Source organism: Nothobranchius furzeri, chromosome 7, assembly GCF_043380555.1.
Source record: "Nothobranchius furzeri strain GRZ-AD chromosome 7, NfurGRZ-RIMD1, whole genome shotgun sequence".
Classification (NCBI taxonomy): Eukaryota; Metazoa; Chordata; class Actinopteri; order Cyprinodontiformes; family Nothobranchiidae; genus Nothobranchius; species Nothobranchius furzeri.
The window spans coordinates 64,567,437-64,572,436 of record NC_091747.1 but is presented as its reverse complement, the minus strand read 5'-3'; the positions used below and the strand labels follow the sequence as shown (position 1 = coordinate 64,572,436).

Sequence of the window (5,000 nt, the reverse complement as noted above, 5' to 3'; positions counted from 1 at the left end):
TGATTGTCGTTCAGAGCAGCAAACCTCCACCAGCTGGGATTAGTTGGCTCAGCTGGGATTTTCTAACCAATCAAATAATCACGTGTGTGTTTTTATCCATTAGCGACAATTTCCATTAAAGTTCTGAAAATCTAATCAGAAGTCTCCCATGGGTTTGATTTATCAGCGTCTGTCTACGTTTATTCAGAATCAGAAGGTGTTGCCATGTATGTGAGAGGAATCACAACATTAGGACATTTCTGTGGTGATGAAATAATATAAAGCGGCACTGGTAGGCCCTCCTGGGTGGCCGCCGTACCGTGGTGGAGGGGTTTAGTGTCCCGATGGTGCTAAGTGGTCTGAGGCTTTATGCCTGGTAGGGTCACCCAAGGCAAACCGGTCCTAGGTGAGGATCAGACAAAGAGCAGGCCATAGACCCCTCATGAAGAATAATAATGGATCAGTGTTCCCTCGCCCGGGCGTGGGTCACCGGGGCCCCCCTCTGGAGGTGGGGCACGTTGGTGAGCGCCTGGTGGCCGGGCTTTCACCCACAGAGCCCGGTCGGACACAGCCCGGAGAGGAAACGTTGGTTCCCCTTTCCATGAGCTCACCACTCGTGGGAGGGGCCAAAGGGGTCGGGTACTTTGTGTGTTGGGTGGTAGCTGAAGGCAGGGACCTTGGCAGCCTGGTCCTCGACTATAAAGACTAGTTCTTGGTACATGGAATGTCACCTCTCTGGTGGGAAAAGAGGCGGAGTCGGTGGTAAGGTCTATTCTGGGGTTCTGGAGTGGAGGGTCCGTTGGACTGTGGAACCTCAGATTCAGGAGGATCAATGTGGTTCTCATCGTGGCCGTGGAACACTGGACCAGCTCGATACCCTTAGGGGGGTCCTGGAGGCTGAGTGGGAGTTCATCCAACTAGTGTATGTGTTTTGTGGATTTGGAGAAGGCGTTTGACCGCGTCCCCTGGGGTTTCCTGTGGGGGGTACTCCAGGAGAATGGGGTACCAGGCCCTCTGATACGGGCTGTTAGGTCCCTGTATGACCGGTGTCAGAGCTCGGTCCGCAGTGCCGGCAGTAAGTCGGGCTCGTTCCCAGTGAGAGTCGGACTCCGCCAAGGCTGCCCTTTGTCACCGATTCTGTTCATAACCTTTATGGACAGGATTTCTAGGTGCAGCCAAGGTGTGGAGGGCATCCGTTTTGGTGGCCTGAGGATCAGGTCTCTGCTTTTTGCAGATGATGTGGTCCTGTTGGCTTCATCAGAACGTGATCTTCAGCTTTCACTGGAGCGGTTTGCAGCCGAGTGTGAAGCAGCTGGGATGAGAATCAGCTCCTCTAAATCTGAGACCATGGTCTTGATTCAGAAAAGGGTAGAATGCCTTCTCCGGGTCAGGGATGAGGTCCTGCCCCAAGAGGAGGAGTTTAAGTATCTCGGGGTCTTGTTCACGAGTGAGGGAAAACTGGAACGTGAGATGGATAGGTGGATTGGTGCTGCATCTGCAGTGATGCGGGCGTTGTACCGGTCTGTCGTGGTGAAGAGAGAGCTGAGTCAGAAGGCGAAGCTCTCGATTTACCGGTCGATCTACGTTCCTACCCTCACCTATGGTCATGAGCTTTGGGTAGTGACCGAAAGAACGAGATCACGGATACAAGCGGCCAAAATGAGTTTTCTCCACAGAGTGGCTGGGCTCTCCCTTAGAGATAGGGTGTGAAGCTCGGTCATCCGGGAGGGGCTCGGAGTAGACCCGCTGCTCCTCCACATCGAGAGGAGCCAGTTGAGGTGGCTCGGGCATCTCGTTAATGTGCCTCCTGGTGAGGTTTTCCGGGCACGTCCAACCGGGAGGAGACCTAAAGGTAGACCCAGGACACGGTGGAGGGACTATGTCTCTCACCTGGCCAGGGAACGCCTTGGGATTCCTCGGAGGAGCTGGCCCAAGTGTCTGGGGAGAGGGAAGTCTGGGCGTTCCGGCCTAGGCTACTGCCCCCGCGACCCGACTCTGGATAAGCGGCTGAAGTTACAATGAAAGATTCAACACATATTTCATATTTTAACAGTTGATTCTGGAGACAACACGTCATCTTCCCAGAGACTAAATATTTCCTTCTGCATTTAGTTTAATGTCACCTGTTGAAGGAATTCACTGTTGCTACTGCAGGTGAGCTGTGGAGCTTTGAGAAGTTAAAATGTTTAGATCTAAATATTAATTTGGTTAAATTTGAGTATGTGCTACTATATTAGAACAGGATGAGCATAAATAAAGTGACTGATGGAGCTCCGCTATGTCCTCCTTCTCCAGGTTTTATTTACACCTGACTCAGTGTATCGCCCCTCTGATGGTTCTGAATTCAAAAGCAACAGTGCCTCTTTGGGTTCCTGTTGTCTCAATGTCCGGTGAACCTCACCAGTCGGGCCGCTTTCGTCTGGACCACCGATGAACCGAATTCAGATTTCTAGTCCAGCCAAGAGCTGCAGCCAGGGTCTGCAGGTTAGATGTCTGTCTGAGGTGTTGGGTGGCGCTTAACAGCCGTTGTGTCTAAAATCACTCGAAAGCACTGCAGAGAGGCTCTGACCTTGGGGGAAAAGAGAGGATGGTCTCAAAATGCGTGATCACCTGATTGGCCTCATCGAGTGAACGGCGAAGACTAACCAGACTAGGAAGTGATTAGTGAGGAAGTGTTGCTGTAACAAGTGAATTCCCCCACTGTGGGATGAATAAAGTCTATTCTATTCTATTCTATTCTGTTATCAGACTAGATGGGCACGTGAGTTAGTCCAGCAGGTGGCAGCACAGAGCTGGACAACAACCTCAGGATCAGTGCATGTTACAGAACATACATAGAAAAGTATTCCAGGTAATAGCCAGGGCCTGGCTGATCCCAGCTAACATAAGTGGTTCTGAAGCATAGCAGCATGAAGTAGAACGGATTCAAGATGGCTGATGGGTGTTCAGGTGGTTTTACCTGCTGATGTCATACATGTGAAACAGTCGTGGCTTTTAAACACAAGATTCATGATTCTAGAGATCTTTTGTCTCTAGTGTTTAAAGTTGGAGTAAAGTTACATGAAGAAGAAACAGAGACAAACAGGAAGTGTCGTCCTCGACGTCGTCATACCTCCGCTTTTCCGGGTCCGGGTCGCGGGGGCAGCATCCCAACTAGGGAGCTCCAGACCTTCCTCACCCCGGCCACCTCCACCAGCTCCTCCGGCAGGACCCCAAGGCGTTCCCGGACCAGATTGAAGATGTAACCTCTCCAACGTGTCCTGGGTCGACCTGGGGGCCTTCTGCCGGCAGAACATGCCCGAAACACCTCCCCAGGGAGGCGTCCAGGAGGCACCCTGACCAGATGCCCAAACCACCTCAGCTGGCTCCTTTCGATCCGGAGGAGCAGCGGTTCTACTCCGAGTCCCTCCCGAATGTCCGAGCTCCTCACCCTATCTCTAAGGCTGAGCCCGGCCACCCTACGGAGGAAACTCATTTCGGCCGCTTGTATTGGCAAGCCACCCTTTTCCGGTCGAGAACCATGGTCTCAGATTTGTGTGTTTTCAGTCCGATTTTTCATTTCCTGGTTCCTTTTGTCTGTTTCTCTCAGTCACACCTGCTTCTCATCTCATCATGAGTTACTGTTTCTCACCTGGTTGCCGTTCATGTTCAGCCTCCATGAGAAACTCAGAGATCATTTTTCAAATGTAAACAAGCGGTTTCTCATCAACTTGATCTTTAATAAACATTCTTCAATGGCAGCAATGAGCGTGAAAGTTGTCAGCCATTAGCAGCAGGAGGAGGAGGACCTGTATCGTAATCGCTTAGATAAATAAACGTGTTGTTTATTATTCTAGACATTAAACAAATGCATTATTTAGTTTAATGTCTGTACCATCCATCCATCCATCCATCCATCCATCCATCCATCCATTTTCATCCACTTATTCGGAGTCGGGTCGCGGGGGCAGTAGCCTAAGGCGAGAGGCCCAGACTTCCCTCTCCCCAGACACTTGGGCCAGCTCCTCCGAGGAATCCCAAGGCGTTCCCTGGCCAGGTGAGAGACATAGTCCCTCCACCGTGTCCTGGGTCTTCCTTTAGGTCTCCTCCCGGTTGGACGTGCCCGGAAAACCTCACCAGGAAGCACATTTACGAGATGCCCAAGCCACCTCAACTGGCTCCTCTCGATGTGGAGGAGCAGCGGGTCTACTCCGAGCCCCTCCCGGGTGACCGAGCTTCTCACCCTATCTCTAAGGGAGAGCCCAGCCACTCTGTGGAGAGAACTCATTTCGGCCGCTTGTATCCGTGATCTCGTTCTTTCGGTCACTACCCAAAGCTCATGACCATAGGTGAGGGTAGGAACGTAGATCCACCGGTAAATCGAGAGCTTCGCCTTCTGGCTCAGCTCTCTCTTCACCACGACAGACCGGTACAACGCCCGCATCACTGCAGATGCAGCACCAATCCACCTATCCATCTCACGCTCTAGTTTTCCCGCATTCATGAACAAGACCCCGAGATACTTAAACTCCTCCACTTGGGGCAGGACCTCATCCCTGACCCGGAGAAGGCTTTCTACTATTTTCCAAATCAAGACCATGGTCTCAGATTTAGAGGAGCTGATTCTCATCCCAGCTGCTTCACACTCGGCTGTGAACCGCTCCAGTGAAAGCTGAAGATCACGTTCTGATGAAGCCAACAGGACCACATCATCTGCAAAAGCAGAGACCCGATCCTCAGGCCACCAAAACGGATGCCCTCCACACCTTGGCTGCACCTAGAAATCCTGTCCATAAAGGTTATGAACAGAATCGGTGACAAAGGGCAGCCTTGGCGGAGTCCGACTCTCACTGGGAACGAGCCCGACTTACTGCCGGCAATATGGACCAAGCTCCAACACCGGTCATACAGGGACGTAACAGCCCGTATCAGAGGGCATGGTACCTCATACCCCCGTGTACCCCCCACAGGGCCCCCCGAGGGACGCGGTCAAACGCCTTCTCCAAATCCACTAAACCATTTATCATCCATCATTTATGTAT

The 5,000-nt window shown here is 51.9% G+C and overlaps 1 protein-coding gene across 2 annotated transcripts in view; it reads left to right on the top strand.

Moving 5' to 3' along the window:
• Nucleotides 1–135, top strand: part of eci2 (enoyl-CoA delta isomerase 2) — a 4,979-nt gene extending 4,844 nt beyond the window's left edge. For both annotated transcript variants that reach the window (XM_070553534.1, XM_070553535.1), the window contains one exon: nt 1–135. This exon is cut by the window's left edge and continues 622 nt beyond it. The gene's annotated coding sequence lies outside the window, so the exon portion shown is untranslated.
• The last annotated feature ends 4,865 nt before the right edge of the window (nt 136–5,000 follow it).